The sequence below is a fragment of the Cornus florida genome, unplaced genomic scaffold (assembly GCF_030987335.1).
Source record: "Cornus florida cultivar Cherokee Brave unplaced genomic scaffold, ASM3098733v1 CherokeeBrave_3.0.0_Hap2_Chr04, whole genome shotgun sequence".
Classification (NCBI taxonomy): domain Eukaryota; kingdom Viridiplantae; phylum Streptophyta; class Magnoliopsida; order Cornales; family Cornaceae; genus Cornus; species Cornus florida.
In genome coordinates this window covers 88,311,934-88,332,658 of record NW_026775574.1, presented here as the reverse complement: position 1 = coordinate 88,332,658, position 20,725 = coordinate 88,311,934, and the positions used below count along the sequence as shown (strand labels likewise).

The 20,725-nt window shown below is 35.8% G+C and overlaps 1 long non-coding RNA gene across 2 annotated transcripts; it reads right to left on the bottom strand.

The window, feature by feature from the left end:
- Window positions 1-6,830: 6,830 nt before the first annotated feature.
- On the bottom strand, window positions 6,831-12,631 carry LOC132303826 (uncharacterized). Of its 2 annotated transcripts, none has more exons than XR_009481352.1 (3): window positions 12,225-12,631; window positions 11,154-11,265; window positions 6,831-7,507 (listed from the first exon to the last, which is right to left on the bottom strand). It is a non-coding gene; the product is annotated as an uncharacterized LOC132303826 (long non-coding RNA). The 2 variants fall into 2 exon arrangements; XR_009481351.1 differs by having other exon boundaries at window positions 12,229-12,624.
- Between the last annotated feature and the right edge of the window lie 8,094 nt (window positions 12,632-20,725).

The window sequence follows — 20,725 nt, the reverse complement described above, 5'->3', positions numbered from 1 at the left end:
TGAGAATTATCTAAAATGGTAATTTTAGATCGCTGAGTCCATTTAATATTATTTTATTTTATTGACAAGAGGATATTATAGTCGTTTTATGCAAATAAGGAGTATTTGCACCAAATTAATAATATATGGAGTTTTATATCACAAGGGAACTTTTTTGCACTATGTAGAGGGGCACTTTTGCACTTAACCTAATTTTAAAATATTAAAATAGATATTAAGAATTAGTTTGACTAGCAAATCAGAATTCTAGTAAAGATTTTGTTCTATAATCTTGGTTTAATACATATTATATACTTTGAATAGATAATTTGGAATAACCTTACTTGATATATATATATATATATATATATATATATATATATATATATATATATATATATAATTAAGAAACTTTACTGAAAAAGGAAGGAAACAAACAGATATCACCCAACTGCCCAACATAAAGGATCTTTCAGCTAAGTGTTCTAACTCATTTCGACAATGTAAAATAAATATAAGCATATCACACAAACAAACAAATATATTTCATTGTATATATGAAGATTTATAAATAAAATAGATATTTGTGCATATATATATAGAGAGAGAGAGTAGTGTTTAATTGTTCCTTGATGAATAAGAAGCAATATACCTTGATGAGTAAAGAGCAAAATACTCACCTTAGGATTTAATCCTACGTCTAATTGAAACAATGGTTATTTTAGGTAATTGTATTTTTTTTAATTAGTCATTAATTATGAAATGACTATATTATATACTTTTTAAAATAATAATAATAATAATAATAATAATAAATTTTTTAATCTAATTAAATTTTAACTATGTCCCTTTTCACCATTGTCGGTCCATCACCACCACCCACCTCTTCCCCCACTACCACGACCACCTCCCCCAACCACACCACAATAGTGTCACCTCCACCACCATCATACTTCCACCCACCACCACCACTACACCAATAATTATAAGAACGCCAATTAATTTGTAAATTTGGTAATTCTTAGTCAAAAGTAGCCATCAAATCTGTCTGGGTGGAGGTGGTGTGGTGGTGGTGGTGGAGGTGGTGGCGGGGTAGAGGTGATAGCTGCAGTGGGGTGATGGTAGTTCATGATTAAATATATATATTTTTTCTTTAAAAATGTATCTAATATAATCATTTCATAATTAATTATTAATTAAAATAATATTAATTTCCTAAAATATATCCAATATAGTCATTTCATAATTAATGACTAATTAAAATAATATTAATTTCCTAAAATAATTATTCTCCCATCCAACTACTATGAGTAAAAGTAAGTATATTAGTGTTTGCTCACCACAGAACAATTGAACACTACTATATATATATATATATACACACATGTATTAATCCGACAAACATATAATATTTAAATTAATTGATAACATGTAGATGCAGTGGACATACCAATAACACGGCATGTTCAGATCACCCAATACTTCGGCATGTTCAGATCACCCAATACTCCCTAAGGGGATACCATAGCCTTGGTATTGTTGTATGATTTCTCATTAACTCCATCATTCTTCTAAGGTTGCATTGATTGGCTTCTTCTAAGATTGTGCCTATATATATATATCTACAATTGCATACCATTGCATACATCAAACTTCCAACTGCGTTTGCATATGGAACATGAGCCATTTGCGCATGCTCTTCATCTGTGCTTGGAGATAATAAAGTATTGATGTTGAAATGAGGGGCCAAAGGGGTACTTACAGTTTTAGTATTCGAGTTTATACCAAATCGATGTAGTACATTCTTCAAATATTGCTTCTGAGACAAAAATCGTGCCCTTCATTCTATCTCTGCAAATCTCCATTCCAAGTATCTTTTTAGCTTCACCAAGATTCTTCATCTCGAACTCAGTACTCAACTGAATCTTCAACTTATCAATTTCAACTTTGCTCTTAGATACAATCAACATATCATCAATATATAAGAGCAAATATACAAAGGATCCATCACAAAGCTTACGAAAATACACACAGTGATTATTATGGCTTCTTGTGTACTGTTGCTCTTTTATGAACTGATCAAATCACTTGAACTTTGTTTCAATCCATATAGCGACTTCCTCAGTTTGCAAACCCAATTTTCCTTACCAACAACCTTGAATTCGTGTCGCTGAGATATATAGATCTCTTCCTCCAAATCAGAAGGCAATTTTGGCGTCGAGTTGAACTAACTCGAGGTCAAACTATGCAACTAAAGCTAGCAAAATCCGAATGGAAGAGTGTTTTACAACAAGTGAAAATACCTCATTATAATCAATCCCTTCTCTTTGCGCGTAGCCTTTCGCCACCAATCTAGCCTTGAATCTCACACTGTTTTGCCCTGAAGAGCCTTTCTTCTTGGTGTATACCCACTTGCACCCTATCGCCTTCTTCTCCTTTGGAAGTTGAACCAACTCCAAGTCTGATTCGTATGAAGAGACTACATTTCTTCGTCCATTGATTTCTTCAAATATACACTTTCTAAATTTCTGACAGCTTCTAAATGGAATGTCATCATCAACTATAGGTAGTGTGTATGCCACCATATCAGTAAACCGTGCAGGTTTCCGTATTTCTCTTCTTGGTTTACCAACTGCAATAGAATACAGTTGTTGTGGAGACTCTTGGGTTGAAGCCTCCTCTTCATTTGTACCTGGTTCCTCATCATCTGAGTTAGTGACAGATCTAACTGAAACAATTGGAGCTTCAAGCTTCACCTACTGCGAAACTTCTTTGGTCTTGTTCTTTGTAAGAGAACTTTTTAGCATCAAAGACTTATCGAATGTAACATCCCTACTATTAATGATTTTCATCAATTCGGGGCACCAAAGCATCGAAGACTCATCGAATGTAACATTCTTGCTATTAATGATTTTCTTCAACTCGGGGCACCAAAGTTTATACCCCTTTATATCGTCACTATAGCCCAAGAATATGGCTTTCTTGGCTTTAGGATCCAACTTACTCTCCTTAATATGAAAGTAGGTAGTACAACCAAATATTCGTAAAAAAATATAATTTGCAGCAGGTTTCCCAGACCATACCTCCATGAGCGTTTTGCTCTCATTCGTAGCTGCAGGCAACCTATTAATGAGATGGCATGCGTATGTCACAACCTCAGCCCAAAACGTTTCGCCCAATCCGACATTAGACAACATACATCTAACCTTTTCTAACAAGGTTCGATTCATGCGTTCTGCCACCTCATTCTGTTGCGGCGTATCTCTGACTGTAAAGCGTCAAACAATACCCTCGTCCTGACATACTTGCAAGAATGGGTCCGATGTGTATTCACCCCCATTATCGGATTTGAGTCTTTTGATTTTTCTGCCAATTTGGGTCTCGATCATCTTCTTCCACTTTAAGAACACTTTTAAGACTTCATCTTTATGTTTCATGGTGTACATCCATACTCGTCTAGGGAAGTCATCAACAAAGGAAACAAACTAATGCTTACCTCCCAAAGATGCAACTCTGGTAAGTCCCCAAACATCTGTGTGAACATAGTCAAGTATTCCCTTCGTGCGATGTTCTGTTGTGCCAAACTTGACTCTTGTCTGCTTACCCAGAACACAATGTTCACAAAATCCAAGCTTGCAGGTCTTAACAACTTTCAATAGACCCTAATTCACTAGTCCTTACGAAGCCTTCTCACCTGCATGTCCCAAACGTACATGCCACAATCTAGTAGCATCCGATTCATCTGCCTCTAAACTGTCTGCAACAGCTGTTGAGCCTTTAACTGTATTTCCAAGGAAAAAATACAAGTTACTTTTCCTCGTACCCTTCATCACAACTAGAGCTCCATAGGTCACTTTTAAATCATCGCCTTTCAACGTGATCTTATAGCCTTTTGCTGCCAATAATGTAAGTGAGATGAGATTTTTCTTCAAATCCAGTACATACCGAACATCTTCGAGGACTCTAACTGTTCCATTATGCAACTTCAAACGGATCTTTCTATCCCCCTTGTTTGACAGGCATGATAATTGCCCATGAAAACAGCTCCACCATCCAGCTCCTGAAAACTGGAAAACCACTCCCAGTTGAGACACATGTGATAGGAACAACCTGAATCCAAAATTCATTCTTGAGAACTAAATCCAACTGATACAATTAAAGCAAACTCTGCAACTTCATTGTCACTGCTTGGAATGTTGGCGGCAATCTTCTTGTCATCGCTGTTTTTCAACTTAAGACAATCCTTCTTCCAATGCCCTTTATTGTGACAAGAGGCGCATTCATCTTTAGCAACAGTCTTCTTGCCCGAAGTTGATGCTCCTTTTGATCTGGATTGAGATCTTCCACGACTACCAGACTTTTTCTGATCTGTTCTAGCACATACTATTAGAGCTTCAGTTGTTGAGTCTCTATTAACCTTCTTATCTTTCTTGCAAAGCTCATTATTCATGGGGGTATTAGAGGCATCAACATATATAATTTCTTCTTTTCCATACAGTAGTGTGGTAACCAAATGTTCATACGAATCAGGCAAAGAGTTCAACAATAATAATGTTTTATCCTCATCATCAATTTTAACATCCAAATTTTGCAAATCAGAAAGAATTTTGTTAAAATTGTCTAGATGCTTGGACATAGACATACCTTCTTTATAATCAAACCAAAAAAGTTTATTCTTCAAATATAGCCGATTTTCAATGCTCTTTGTCATATACTTGTCCTTCAACTGCGTCCAAAGCTTGTTTGCTGAAGTTTCGTGCATGAAAGGATATTTCTGATCCTTCTCGAGATAAAGCCGAATTTGACCACAATCCTTACAATTGATCTTGTTCCAATCTTCTTCCTTCATTTTTTCAGGTTTCTCCGTTCCTAAAGAAATGTCTAACTCTTGTTGAGTCAAAACATCCAAAACTTCGTATTGCCACATACTGAAGTTGTTGCGCCCATCAAAATTTTCAATATCAAATTTTACGGTTGCCATCTTCTTTTCAACAATCACGATCACCCAAAAGAATTTTTGATGAAAAAAAAAATCTCCAAAAAAAACCACAATGAATAATGTTATACGTGAATAGTATTATACATTAACAGTATCGTATGTGAATAATACCCGGATAGAATACGAACCGTGGAGCCCTGATACCAATTTGTTGTGCGAAAGCGTGGACCCAACAAATAACTAATGGAAGTTGTTATCACACACTAAAGAAAAATGCCCTCACAAAATAAATTGGAGAAAACACACAAAAAAGGAAAACAAGGATTTACGTAGTTCGGCAATATACCTACATCCACGGGCAGCTCAAGATTAATGTACTAATATTAAAACCCTAAGGGTTACAAAGGACTCACAAACGAGAAAATATATAATATTTTCTTCTCTCTAAATTAGCTCACTTAAGAGCTCTCACTCTTGTGATTTGATTATTTGAACCAGAAGATACTCCCTCCGTCTCAAAATAAATGTCATATTTCCTTTTTTTGTCTGTTTCAAAATAATAGTCCACTTTCCTTTTTCAAACAATATATTTCACCAGGAATTGCTTGATGTTATAGTACCATGGTTGAAACGCAGCATTCTTGTCGGAAGGAGTAGATCTCTTTCCCAAATTCAAAAGTAGAGTTTCGCACCCCTTCTTGTGACCTTATTGCCACTTTCAATACATCAATAGGTCAATTCAATTCGAACGCTTCAACAAGGCAGCTTTCAACAGTGAGAAATTAGATCAGTTTATAGCTTAGACTCCATTCCAGTGTTTGTGTAGAATCGATTCCTTAGACTTGGCCACTTCCCACGAGAGTGAACTTGATTCTCTATAACCATATATGATTTCAACCCTAACTCTTAAAGGTTGTACTCCACTTTTGCAGTACAAGCCAGATCGGGGATCAAAAATCAAGGATCAAATCAAAAGGAGACAAGGTAAGGCTCAACCCATTCATCCCCTCAGTTTAGCTGGGGGGAAGATTCCATTTTGAACGGAGATTCTTTCACCCGCTGGTCACTCTCTTTGGCCTCATACTTTTTCGCACTTAGACTCGCAGCGTGCCATTGGTAATGATTCTACTACGGTGCCACAAATTCAAACTTCCACATTTAGTATAATCGAAAAGGAATAGAAATGTGAGAGTCAAGCACTGACATTTGAACTTACAGGTTTGGGGTTGGATTTCTTCAGCTAAATCCGATCTAACATCCACTCTGAAACCAAGCCCGTCATTCCTTTTGCTATCCATGTGAGAGAATCAAGAATCTCTTTCCATATATGTGCTTTGAGTTTAAAATTTCAAACTTGAATATTCAAATTTTAAAATGACAAGTTAATAATTTTTCAGACATACAATGCATATCTCACATGTCCCCTTAAAAATCAGTAGTCCCCATAAGCGACACTTAAGACGGAGGGAGATATACCATATTTTCTTCTCTCTAAATTAGCTCACTTAAGAGCTCTGTTTTTCTCCCTCTTGTGATTTGATTATTTGAATCATGAGATACAATGGCTATATATAGTCATATAAATACTTGATGTCCAAATATATTACAAAGCTTCCTTTGGAAGCCAAATGACACTTGCTACCCTAGAATAATTCTTGTTGCCCTAGAATTTCAAAGCTTCATTTGGAAGCTAATTTGAAAGCTTCACCATTACACTTCTGTAGCCAATATTTAATTCAATCAAATATACATTCTTCTCTTATAAGCTTTGTGCAAGCTTCATCATTACACTTCTGTAACTAATATTTGATCTAATCAAATATACTTCCTTCTCTTGTAAGCTTTGTGCAAATTAATTTTGAGCCATATAATTCAACATATATAACCTGTTTTATGATGTAATAGAATACAATAAAAACAAACTAACAATTTATATTAACAATAAAGTCAGACAACATACAAAGACTTTGATGTACGAGTACTGAGTTTATCATAATGCGCACAAAGTACAAGTGATTTTTAGACTTTGATGTCCGTGAGTACGAGTTTATCATAACAGGGATTTGGTAGTTTAAGTCTTAACTATTTTGCTTAGGAAAGCGAAAAAATTATCTTGATTAGCTATAATAAAACTAGATACAGGTAGCAAAGTGTCCACTTCTCTCTGCAGATTAATCCTGAGCTCTGCAAGTTGATCTTCACTATTCACTTGCAACCATCTTCTAAGTGTCTCCTGCAGCCCATGGGGTACTCTCGGATCAATGGTCGCACTGCCGTGCTTCCATCGCGAACTTATTTTAAATAAGTCATTTTCACTAGCTATGACAAAACTAGTAGGATTCATCTGGAGACCGAAGTGGAGTATTTGCTAGGTGTAACAAGTTTTGTCATAGCTAGTGAAAATGAATTCCATGCACTGTCTTACTTAAAACAAGTTCACGGATGGAAGCACGGCAGTGCGACCATTGATCCGGAAGTACCCCGCGGGGAGACACTTAGAAGATAGTTGGAAGCACAGGATCTTCAGCATTCACTTCTTCCATGTCATCAATTGCTCTTTTGAGATTATGCAGTTGCAGCAATGTCATCCTAAGAAATACAAAATAAAAACATGACTCATCACATAGAAAAAACAGACAAAGGGGGAAAAGGCTTGGTTGTTGATGTAAATATTAGTGTACAATTATGGTTTTTATAATGAACCACGAGACAACTTGATAAAACATGAAGCAGCAGTAGAGCTTGAAGAGACAATAGAGAAGCAGGAATTGTTGGTGATATTTGATGCAACAAATGACAATTAAGTCCAACCACCACAATGTCACAAATCATATCAAATATTTACACGGGAAATCATCAAAAAAAAAAACAAAAAAACTTGGGATCCCAGCAAATTGATTAGAGCCAAATTGCAAGTCCATACTAAATGCAATATGAAGAAAAACTATATGTAAAAGGTGCTCATGGCATCTGCAAAAAATAATTAATATTCATTCAGCTTGTGCAATAGAAGAAGTGATTAAGGGTATAAGTGATGATGTAATTAGATAAGTGCTTCTATCGGAGGAAAGGTCAAACAGACAAGTAGACATCACCATTGAATTAAGAGGGTCCAAAAATCCTAGAAACCATTATAATATTGACCGTGTTCTGATCATATGCTAACTTAGTGATCTTAAATCTACTCACTATATATGATTTTGTTATTATCTAGTGTTTCTGACCCATAGGTAACTTTTCTTTTAGTAAAATGAGCTCAGCAAAGGGAGCATTAGAGTCTATTTACCTCACAAAATGTGAGGAATTAGAGTTGGTTATATTCATGTACAGATGTAGCTGTAATATGTTCTATATGTGGTAATTTATTAATGCAATTGGATTTCTGGTGCTTTTCTAAAATTTAAGGGAAGAAACTTCTTTAAAATCTTGGCAGCAAAGAGTGATGAGGGTAATCAAGGGCGGAGCCAAGAATTTATTTCAAAGGGGGCAAAATGCACTTATTGAAAAAAATTAAATCAACAAATATAATTTTTTAAAATCAAAAGGCAAACAAGAAAAAAATAGTTGCAAAATAATATGCTAAATAAGTATTGTAAAAAAAAATATACTTACAAATATAAGAATCAAAATATTGATTAATAATATTTTAATTAAATACAACTCAAATGTCATCGATAAAAAGAAAGAAGTGAAAAAAAATGGAACAATACATAATTATACATAAGGCTCCGTTTGGTTAGATGGAAATAGCACGGAAAAGAAATGGAAAATGAAAAGAAAAGTGAATGAAAAGAAAAATTGATTTTCTAGTATGTATTTGGTTAGGATGAAAATTTCTTCAAGAAAATTGTAGGAAAATATCATATTATAATTTGAATACCTAAATTACTCTTATTTTATAAAATAAAAATTAGTAATAAAATATGTTAAAAAAATGATAAAGTTTTCAATTAATTAAGACATTTTGAATTACTATTATTCATATATGATGAAATATAACTAGGATTGGAAGTTAATTAAAAATTTATCAATGATAAAGTTGTTAGTGGACTCCAATTCTTTGAAACCTAATAAAAAAATTGTTATTATTTCCAAATATAAATGAAGTTATTGGGTAAAATAATATCAATGAAGTTGTTGGGTAAAATAGGAACACTAAATAAAAAGACATGCTTTCATGAAAAAATAAAACTTCCCCGAAGGAAACATTTAGGAGAAAAAAAAGGATTACAAGAATCCTAATTTTCTAGAACTTTTCTTTTCTATCTAACCAAACTATAAAAAAGTTATTAAATTCCTATTTCCTTTCTTTTCCCGTTGATTCTATCTTAACCAAACGAAGCCTAAGTAAAAAAAAGAAAAATTTTGAAGAAGGAAACAAACTTAGAAAAGAAAAAAATTGCATGGTGTACTTGAAGAACAGGATATATGTAAAAAAATATTTTTAGAGGAAATTAGAGGAATTTGAAAATTTTAGGAGGTGCAATAATTAAAATTACCATATAAATATATGTATATAGCAAAAATATATACCTATGTGTAGTAGGTTAGAGCAAGGATAGGCACATGCCCCCTCTGGGACTTAATTAGCTCCTCCCCTGAGGGGTAGTGTCGCAATTTTATTAGAATAGGTGAAATTTTAGTGGGTGATGTAATGGCCAATGTCATTAAGAGAGGTTCTATTTGGAGAAACATAAGAATATGCTGTGCATCAGTCATGTATGCCAAACACCACTTACTCTCACATTTGGTATTATAAAAGCTACTTTAATATTTAATATGCTTTAAACAGTAACAAAAAAAGAACTTAGGATAATATTTAAATATAAAGTAAAAAGACATTTATTTTATTTTATATTTTATAAAGTATATTTTTTTACTATTTTTTGTTTAATTTATTTTTCTTTTACTATTCAGGGCCTCTTTTTTGGCCCATTCTATCCTACTGAAGTGTAGTGGAGGCTGTGGAGCGAGTGACTAAACTAGACTGAAATCCTTTTTTTCTGGCATTAACTTGGAAAGACAATCTATCCATCCACTAGAGATTATAAACTGGTTACATAGAGCTTTCCCTCACAAACCCTCAACCCTTTTTGTACCCTATCAGTCACAAATTATTCTGTCAGATACTAACAAAAGACTTGACTGTCTGACATAGGAGAAAATATATCCTCACCGCAGTATATAAACTGATACATCAGACTAACATTATAGATTACTATTAAATTTATATATTTAACAAGGTGGCTTCAAAAAAATATTATAATTACATAACACTAAATTTTCTCTCAGGCCTTAGAAGTTTTCCTTTAATTGTATTAATGCAAATAAATTAAATATTTCATAAAACTATAAATAAATAAATAAATAAACTTGAGAAACAAAGTATATAAAAATACTTTATCTCAATTTTAGTCAGATGAAATCATATTTTCTGATTGAAGCTTAAAATTTTAATATTAGTGTACAATTATGTTTTTTTTAAACTTGTAAAAACATGAAGCAACAGTAGAGTTTGAAAAGAGAATAGAGATGTCACACAAATCATCAGAGGCAAGTAAACCATAGAGATCAAATATTTACATAGAAAATCCTTAAAAAATACATGGGATCCCATATATGATCACCAATATGCAAAAGGAGAAAATTGTTGGAGCCAAATGGCAAAGTCTATACTTCGATACAATATGAAGAAAAAACTATATGTAAAAGTTGCTCGAGGTATCTGCAATAAACAATTAATCTTGTAAAACAAAAGCCGTGATTAAGGGACTATTTGATGTTGTAATAAGAGAAGTGCTTCCATAAGAAGAACTACTCTCTTATTTAAGTACTGTGGAAATACAAAGTAACAAAGAAAGAAAATAGAGCCAACATATTTTGATTTCTAATCTTGTTTAAACATGAGTATGAGAAAGAAAATAGAGACAGCATATTTTGATTTCTAATCTTGTTAAAAACATGAGTACGAAAATGTTATCCATTCCTTTCATTTACTAATCCTTTCCTAAATCTGCAAGCCAAAACATTAGTACTCACACACATTTCAGCAACAAAATAAGTCCACCTGGGGTGTTAAATTAAAATTACAGAATTTGAAACAACTTCCCAAATTTTAGAAAAGCACCAAAATCCAGTAAAGCGCACCAAAAAAAAAAACGTATGGAAAACATGAATAAAACAATATATCGGCAAAGATTTAATAGTTAGAAGAATAATTAGAAGAGTTAGGTACCTGATGATTGAGGAGGCATGCCTAGATTCTTAGATCTGATATATAATTTCGGTCGAAAGAGACTTGAGAATGAGAGTGTTGTCTTCAAAATCAGTTGATGGACAGATGTATCCTGTTACAACAAAGATGGAGATGTGTCTTAAACATGTGAAGAATCAAGAGGTGGAGGAGAAAAGAGTGAAGATCTGATGGAAGAATAAGAGAAGGTCGGTGGCCAGAAGAAAGTGTGAGGAAGAGAGAGACAGGAGTGATAAGATTGCTCACTCTCTCTCTAAGTATTAAATTGTATTGATGGTTCATTAAAAACATTGTTTACTTTTCTGATGGCTAGGTGTAAAAGTTAAAATGACAGCTATCATCTCACAAAATGACAATGGATTGGGTCGGCTTTACTCAATCACAGAGCTGGTAAAAATGAATAGGCATGGGTTTAAAATCCTTCATTAGTCGTATCAATCCTCCTCACACTATGTCCAATACTTCTACTACTACTTTTTACATTCTCTACTAATTAAATCAGTGTGTCCTGAGATCATTTTCTTATTTTTCTTGCTATTTGGATAGAAATGAACTATATAAACCTCCCACAATAATTGCAATTAGCCTCATCAGAAGGCTCCCCACGGAACTTTTGTGAAATGATTCCACACTTCAGATTTTGGTGGACAACTTTTATTGTGGCTTCATTTGTTGTCTTTGTCTCTCTTTTTCACCATTTCTATACTGTCTAAAATGTATGTGTGAAAGGAAAAAAAAAAAATGCTCAGTCAATTAATAGTGCATATATAAATTTCTATTTCAATATGCAAGGCAAAACAACAATAACAGATATTGAATTCATAGAGAGTGACAATACAACAAAGATACAGAAAGGGTAGTTACAAAAATAACAAATTGTGTGTATATATAAATTTATCCATGTATAAATATGCAAGGCAAAACAATAACATAGATTCATAGTGAGTGACAAGAAAGATGCAGGGAGCGTATTATACATAGAACAAATAAAAATAAAAAATGGATTTCTAAATAACCAAAAAATAAACTCACACTCTCCAAGTGATGCCATACCTACCGATGGGACAGCAGACGACGACGGAGGGACAGCGGCACAGACGACGACGGAGGGACAGCGGCACAGACGATGACGAGGACGGCGGGAAAGCAGACAACGTCGATGGCGAGGACAGAGGACGGCGGACGACGTCGATGGCGAGGACAGAGGACGACGGCCGACGTCGATTACGGACGATGGCGAGGACGGACAGCAGACTACGGCGGGACAGCGGCACGACGTCGGCAGTATGATGTCGAGGACGACGATACAGGATTTGGAATTTTGGAGGCTCCGTATGGACGAATGACGATTTGAAGAGAGGGAGTGTGTTTGGAAATGAAAGACAGAGGGAGGCGCTTGGAAGAGAGACGAGGAGTAGAAAGCTAGGGTTCTCCTTTTAGATCAGTCGTTAGATCAGATTTATTGAACGGTCAAGATTTATAATATTTATTTGCTAACATACAATAAGTACTCTTTACAATTGGAAATATTCATCCATACAGAGCCTCCAAAATATGTTGCATTCTAAACTCAGCATCACTGGCTCTATAATACAAGATCAATAGACCATGTCGGGGCCTGTTTGTAGGGAACAAACTATTTACCACAAAAGCCCATTCATAATACCATTTCACATCTAAAATATAAACCCATTTGAGTACAAGTTTGACCCAACTCACCATGTCATTAATGAGGCCCAAAGAATTGACAATCCATTAGCCCATATCCAAATAAGACTTCACCTCAGCCATTAGATTTTAACCCATCTCAACCGTTGGTTTGCTTAAGAGAGAAGAATGAACCACTACAACTAGTAAAACCAAACCTGTTCGTCTAAAGGTTGCAAATGGGTGTTGGGCAATGGTAAATCCATTAATATTTGGAAGGACAAATGGGTGACAGGGTTGTGCTATAATCTGCATTCTCTTTCCGATCGTAACATTTCTCAGTTAGTTTCTGATTTAATCAACGTGCCAAATATGTTTTTGAAAGGGAATAACATAATATATATATTCATCTCTAACGTAGTGTCCCCTTCCCCAACCATGCTATTTCGGTCATTTTGATATGTATATTTATAAAATATTAGCCTCAAGAGTTTTTGGATCGTCCCTGGTGATATATTGGTTTTGTTGATTTTGTTGATGTAATCACCACTATGTAAAAGGAGCAGAATAACATATTGCAAATTCCATACTTAATGCAATATGAAGAAAAAACTGTATGTAAAAGGTCTTCGAGGCATCTGCAAAAAACAGTTAATAGTCATCCAATTTGTGCAACAAAAGACATGATTATGGGTCTGTTTGTTGGTGTAATAAGAAAATTATCTTTAGAAAATTCTTCTCTTGGTGGAAATAGGAAGTAACAAAGAAAGAAAATAGAGACAATATATTTTAATTTCTAATCTTATTTAAAGATGAAAGAGAATATGAGAATAATAACATTTCCTTTCATTTTCATTTCCATTTTCTTTCCTTTCCTAAATCTGCAAGCCAAAACAATAGCACTCACAAACATTTTGTGCTTAAAGTATATTTTTTGTATAATAACTCTTGAATAATCATATTTGGTTGCAAAATGTCGCAATGCCAGCTATATTTTATCAAATAACCATAATACCAAATAAATCGATTTTCTCCATGGTGGGTTTTTTATTTATATTCTTTAATAGTCATTGTTATATTCACTTTGGGTCTTTAATTCTATTTTTTTTAGACATATATATTACTGTATATGGTAGTATTATATAGGGTTAAGTGCAAAAAACCCCATGTACTATTGGCAAATTGCAACTAACCCCCCTGAACTACAAAAAACCCCCTGAACTATGAATTTGTTGCATTTCAGTCCATTCCGGTGACTGACTTAACCGAAAAAATAAAAAGTCTGAATTGCCCTTATGATTAGTCACTACTGTTTATATAAATATATATGTGTTTATATATATATATTTCTGGTTTTAAACTGAATTTATATATATGTGTTTATATATATATATATAAGATTGGAGATTGAAGAGAGAGAAAAGCATCAGGCTGGAGATTGAATCGTGAAGAAAATGAAGGAAAAAGATGGTGGCGGCGGTGGCGATTATGGTGACGGAAGAGGAGGTAAGTCGGCGATTATGGTGACGATGCGGAGTTGACGCGTCAAAACCCAAATCATCCTCATCCCCGCTGGGATCTCGCTGCCGTCATCTCCTGCGCTTGCCCCGCCACCGTCTCTTGCGGTGGCGGCTGGGACAAGCTCGGATGGTGGAGAGGACCAGCAAGCAAGGTGGGTTGAACGGCGATGGGCTGGTTCGGCCATGGTTGACTCGCGGCGATGGGCTGGTTGCGGCTTAGCTGCACAGCGGCCGAGCTTTGCCTCATCCGCCGACCTCCCTGTTCCGATCGGGACGGTCACCCACTTCTCGTTTTCATCGACCCCAAATTACTCCGCAATCATTCTCCACAAGTGCTTCCATTTGAACAGATCGCCGTTGCTGCAATTGAAAGCTTTGTTGCTCGCATACGGATCCATCGCCGCCCATACTGGTGCTCCCCTATCAGATCGGAATCCGACGCCACCGAGTAGCAGTTCCATGCCGCCTTCGTTCCCGGGGGAGAACCAGAGATTGTGTTTGAAGGGGGTGATGGCAGTGGGTTAATGGGGGTTTGGTTTCACAGTGTGTGATGGGTTTGATGGAGAGAAGATTGGGCTGTGGTTGGTGATGACGGGTGATGGTGGTGGCGGGATTGGGGTGGTGGCTGTGGGTTTGTGTACTGGTTCGATTGGGTTTGGTGGTGTGCTGTTGAGATGCCGATGGAGGTGGTAGTGATGGTGGTGGGTTTGATTTGGTTTAATGGTGTGTTTTGGCATGAGTTCAGGAGGGTTTCGTGGTGGTTATGTTAGTGGTTGCGGACGATGGTGGTGGTTATGGTGGTGGTCGTAGACGACGGTGGTGGTCGTAGACGACGGTGGTGGTGGTTATAGGATAATTTGGTATTTTCATATATGGAAGGTATTATTGTCCAAAAAACTTGGTTTGTCTGTCGCGTGTGAATCACTCACTCATTTTTGGACGGCCGGTCACCGGATGGGGTGATCTGCAACTTTTTTGTATAGTTTAGGGAGTTTTTTGCATTTTTGGTAGTTCAGGGGGTTAGTTGCAGATTTCCCCATAGTTCAGGGGGGTTTTTTGCACTTAACCCTATTATATATTCCAGCAGCAAAGCTCAACCACATATGGCCTTGACATATAACTGGAAAGTAGTCATAATGGGTATGTTGTGGCAAGGACGTGTGTAATGCAGGTGTTTTAGTTTGTTTTGAGTGAATTCGTTGCGGAAGTGCGAACTCTAAAGTCAAATTTGCAAATCCTAGAAATTGAATTCACTAAGTTTTCACGAATTTATTCTCAAATCGCAAATTTGTGTGCGGACCTTGGGAGCGAAACTTCCTCCTGCGAACTAAGCTTTTGACTCTACCACTCTTGCTTCTGACTCAACCTCTATGATCGACACCTCTCTAGTGCTAGCTTGTGCTAATAGCTAATATTTATAGCAACGTAATATATATATATATATATCCTCAAACCTTGAATTCAATGTGAGATTTTAACAAGCCAACATACCACGAAGGTCACATCATATTAAATGTTATCTAACAACAATAATTATATATAATTATTGTAAGAATAAATATATTTATTTTTAAGAATTGTTTATCTACCACTATTTTTTTTGAAAAAAAAAATATACAACCTATTTTCCTAAACATGTTTTTTTTTTTTTTTGGAGGTCAAATATATCATCAATTTTTGTTTATTATTATAATATATATTTGTTAAGAATGACACTTCTAACTTGTGTGAAATGATTTTTAATTTTTATTTTCTCTTCTTATAATATAAGATACGAATTTTAATTTATTTAATGTTTAAATATATTATTATTTATTATAAATATTATTATTATAATTGTTATTAAAAGTAACAATGTAGATTTTATAAATAAATCACTACTTGTGCTAGGTGGACATAAAAAATATTAAAATTTACTAAAAGGCCATTTTGATTGAATTGTGTTATATATATATATATATATATATATATATATATATATATATTTATATTTGGTACACTTAACTAAAATTATATATATATTCTTTTCTCACATGTTATATATATAGTATGAATTTACATTTATATAATGATTAAATTAATTGTTGTTCATTAATTTACTAAAATATAATTAAGATTGCAACTGAAAAGTTATAAATAAATTATTACATTTGTTAAATGGTCTTTAAAAATACACTAAAAATTACTAAAACTAAAAATCACTAAAAAGATATGTGTCTTGGATTATGTTGTAAAAAGATGAATTTCTGTGCATTTTGGACCCTATGTGTGAGATGGAAAAAAAAAAAATTCACGACTTTATTTTAATGGCCTTACACCCCAAAGCAAGCTATTTTAGATCAAATAACCCAACCATTCTGCCCACTTATGTAATTGACAAGGAGCTATATGCAGCCATCAGCATGATCAGATGGTAATCTTATTTTTTGAAACATTCATCTAGACAACAACAGCTTTCATGCCAGCATCCCCTAGAAATTAAGCCACCTTGTACAAACAACAATTTTATTTTATTTATTTTTTTCCAACTATAGAAACAGCATTGAAGAGGGTTATATTTGTATGTGTGCAGATAATGATAAACACACTTTTATTTTGATCTATTATTTCCAATTTAAGATTTAGTAGATTCTAATGTTGTGCACCAATTTCTTGAATGTTGTAGTTGAAAGTGCTTTAGTGAATAAATCTGCTTAGATTTTCTCATTAACGTATCTTCTGAATATCAATATCACCATTTTCATTTTTTGGCGTTCATCTGCATAATTTTTTTTTGATGAGATGTGTTTGGTCTGTCACTTTTGATATAACTCTCGTTTGATTTGTGCAATGCACGCAACATTATCGTCATATAACGCAGTTAGACTATCCTATTTGTGATCGAGTTTGATGTGCGTCAGATAAATAGCCAACATCTGCATATCTAATAAGCTAGGATTTTATTTTCTTTGAATAAATTAATCTCATATTGATTTGAGGATGCAGTAAGTGGCATGTGTCGGTTATAACTCGCTGGCATGGGATCGGGTCAAACAATTGAAGTATGGCCCATGCAAAAGCACCCCGAAATGGGCCGAACTTGGAGGATCCACTGAGGAAGATCAAGCCCATTGGAAAATCAGGCCCAAAAGGAAGAAAACCCTTGAATATAGGCCCAATGTAATCAGTTAGTGAGAATATTTGTAATGGTCTATAAATAGACCATTACGGGTGGATAAGAAGGAGGATTTTGATTCTATTGAAGTGTAAGAATTCTAGAGAGAGAAAGCAAAATGAATTTCTTGCATCTTCAATTGGCGTCGTCTGTGAGAACGACGAAGAAGATCGATTTGAGCCTGATCAGTACCATGTTAGTTCAATCAAGTTTATGAGTACACAGTTTGATTTCTGGAAGTTGAATCCAGATCAGTGAGATTGTAGTTTGTTCAAAGAGAATTCTTGCTTATTGTGGATTATGAGGCATTTGCTTCGGAATGACACAACTGTGATTTGCTCAATTGCAGTCAGATCCGGTAAGTTCAAAGCTAGAAAAGTTCAGATCTAGCAAACGTTGACCACGATTCGATGAAGTTGAGCCCAGATCTAACGGAATTTGCATCGGTGACACTCAGATTTGTTTCAGAGTTCGTAATTCATGCCTTTGCTTCGATCCGGAATCATGATAAGGGGTGAGAACTCCAATACGGTAGAGAACGTCCAGCAGGTGAAACTTGATGAGTTAATGAGCATGATCAAAGCTCTCTGGAGAGAAAATACGGATCTAAGGACTGAAATGCAGCGTCAAGAAGCTCCAGTAATTCCGCGACCACTCCCGGTAGGAGAAGAAGGTGCACGTACCGATGCGGCACATCACGGCGAGGAGGTCGAAAATAATCTAATAGATCCTCATCGCGAGGAAATCCGGCAAGACGGTTTGCCGCCAAATCTTCGTCGTATTGATGATCGTGAAGGATCGACTCACGCGGATCCACGGCGTGAGCAGATCAGGCAAAACGAAGCAATGACTTTTGATCCACATCAAGAAACGCTCAGCCGAGGTGAAGCAATAGAGTTGGATCGTCACAAAGCTATGCCTCCATAGCGCAGAGACTTTGTTGAGGACAGATCATTCGATCCGACTTATCGGCCTTCCATGATGACGTTCGACTATCACGGCTCAGAGAGGAGGTCTGTAGACCAGAGAGCAACCGTGGGGTTCCAGAGGGAAAATGAAGCACTCCGTTCAGCAGCTCGAACGGTTGATTCACCGTTCACCGATGAGATTCTGAATGCTCCGAGTCCTAGGAAATTTTCCATGCCCGTTTTCATTCTGTTCGACGGAACGACCGATTCGATCGATCATGTGTATCACATCCAGTTGAAAATGGCTCTGAACACTGAGAATGACTCTTTGATGTGCAAATGCTTTCCTACGAGTCTAGCTGGACCAGCCCTAAATTGGTTCAAGAATCTGCCGAGGGGCTCAGTGGATAGTTTCCGAAGCTTATGTGATCGGTTCATAAGCCAATATTATGGAAACAAGCGTCCAGTGAAGGATATTTCGAGCCTATTCACAATGAAGCAGCATGCTGATGAGCGTCTCTAGGCTTTCCTAACCAGGTTTAACCTTACCAAGAGTATGGTTATTGAATGTCACCCTTCAACGGCAGTTCAAGCATTTATACTGGCCATGACCTGTGGCACCCCATTCCACACAAGGTTGGTGGTGAACACGCCGAAAACTATGGATGAACTTAATGAAAGAGCCGATGGATTTGTGCGCTTGGAAGAAGAAGAGGTGGCAAACGCTCGGAAGACATCCGTCATATCCACGGAAGAAAAGACCAAAGCAAAGATCAGGCAAAAGCAGGTTCAGCCGTAGCGCTCCTCGTGGAAATTTGAGAAGAGGCCCAGGGAGGAAGAGCTGGTTACTCCATTGAAAGTTACCTTAGCAAGACTGTACCAAGAAAATAAAGATAAGTTCCGACCTCCTTTACCAATCAGACAACCCCTCGAACAGAGGGATCAGTCTAAGCACTGTGCATTTCATTCTGACTTTGGCCATCAGACTAACGAATGCAGGAACCTAAGGAGATAGGTAGAGATGCTGATAGCCAGAGGGGAGTTCATAAGTTATATTCAAGGCCCAGCGGTGGAACAGAACTGACCAATGGAGCACGTGAAGAGGAATCAGAATAATTAATGCAATTCACAACACGCAACCAGTTCGAATAATTAATGCAATTCACGGTCGGCCAGAGCCTGCTGAAGAGTCAGATGAATTGCTTCGAACACGCCTTCGCCAGGCACAGATGAAGAGAAGGATAGGTAGTGTAAACACTCTGCACCAACAGAGCGCATCAACGCAGATAAAGTTTGACGAAACAGATCTATTGCGTGTTCAGATCCCTCATGAGGACCCGTTGGTCGTAAGTTTGACAGTGGCCAAATGTTTGGTGCGCAGAGTTCTGATTGATCCTGGAAGTAGTGCGAACATTATGCCAAGGGACACATTTGATTGGCTCGAGATCAAACGGGATCGGCTGCAATCCACCAGGAATCCTCTACTAGGGTTTGATGGAAAGCGAGTAGAGCCTGTCGGTACAGTAGAGGTAGCGGTACATGCTGCCGAGAGGGTTCTGATGGAAACCTTTGTGGTTATTGAAATTCATCCCTCTTACAATCTTCTGATGGGCAGAGGGTGGATCCACAGAGTTCAAGGTGTTCCTTCCACTCTACATCAGGTAATGAGATGCCTGGGGCCAGACGGGACCAAAGTGATTGACATTCATGGGGACCAGGTTCAAGTTATCACAAAATAGGAATGACTTATTATTTATTTAAGCTTCCTATATCATATGTCCTACACAAACTGAATCTTATACATGATGATATTTTATTATACCGTCAAATAAGTATTCTCCATATCCAATTCATCCTACACATTTAATCTTAATTGCTAAAACATTTTAAAAGATTAAATCCATTCGTTTGTTTAAAACATTCAAATAGTAAGCATCATTATGATTAAGTCTATTTAAATTTATTTAAACCCAAACCTAGTTTCTATTTAATGTTCAGGAATCCTAGGCATGTTTCTCCGTTCCATCATTCCACAAATATGAAAAATACATAATGTAGACATATAAAAATTCACACCGGAAATCAAATCAAAATCATGAATTTATCAATTCATAACACAAGAACAGATATGAACCAATTTCATAAAACCTATATTCTAATCCAATTAAACATACATAATTATTTAATTTTATATGTTTAATAAATTCTGGAATTTCCTAGGCATGCATAGAAATACGAATCAAAGTGAAAGAGATAGAAGAAGAACTTGCCTTAAATTTTCGAATTGAAAGTTAAACTTCTTCTTCCTTGATCTTCTCTCTACAG